Genomic DNA, 853 nt, shown 5'->3' with positions numbered 1-853 from the left:
GCACGGCAAAAAAAAGATCTTTTAGGATCAATTGGTTAGGCATCCCTCTTCTTTGTTTGCATAAAGCCACTAGCCATCTAGTGTTCGCTATCCTTCATCTTTCGATTAGCGAGATGATCTTAAAAACTACAGGCCTGAAATTTGCCTTTCTTAAGACCCCGTTGAACATATTTTCAAAATGTTCCATCATTGGGTATAAGTAGAATCTTCATAGCCCAAAAAAAACACAGTCAAAGTCAAATGTTTGTCGGTGGCACCGGGTTGTGTTTGAAGAAATGGAGTTTCGTTGTTCGTCACATGAAACTCTGCACTTAGGGATCAGCCTCACAAATATGCTCTTCGAGCTTTGAAACCATCTTCTTTGTGGACTCGACTGTAGGCTATATATCCATGGCTTGTTGAGATCCCCTTCCTCCTTCCTTTCTCACTGGAAAAAGCAGTAGTTGTCAATCAACGACCAGTTATCAATCAATCTGATGAAGGTAACAATATCCTCCTTGAAATCCATATAATCATTCCTTGGAAAATCAACCAGATTCCCCCTCCTCTTATGGCTCAAAGGCTCAACCTGGCTAGTAAGGCATAGGAGAGGAGCACTCATTCATCTTGTGGTGGGTTGGCTTACTACTCCCCGATACTAGCTCTCAGCAGTTAAGCAATTCCGAAATCAGTTTGTTGCCCTGCAAAGTCTTTGACCCTGGGTATATGAGTAGGAGACTTAGGACAGTAGCGTCGATAGGCAGTAGGGCAAGCTGCCGGATTGACAGATAGTTATTAGGACCGTGGGTAAGCTACTTAGGCTAGGGAATAGGTACACATAGGTCAGATACGCGGGCAAGTCTCAATAACCAAA

The sequence above is a fragment of the Triticum aestivum genome, chromosome 2B (genome assembly GCF_018294505.1).
Source record: "Triticum aestivum cultivar Chinese Spring chromosome 2B, IWGSC CS RefSeq v2.1, whole genome shotgun sequence".
Taxonomy (NCBI): domain Eukaryota; kingdom Viridiplantae; phylum Streptophyta; class Magnoliopsida; order Poales; family Poaceae; genus Triticum; species Triticum aestivum.
This window is presented reverse-complemented; position numbering follows the sequence as displayed.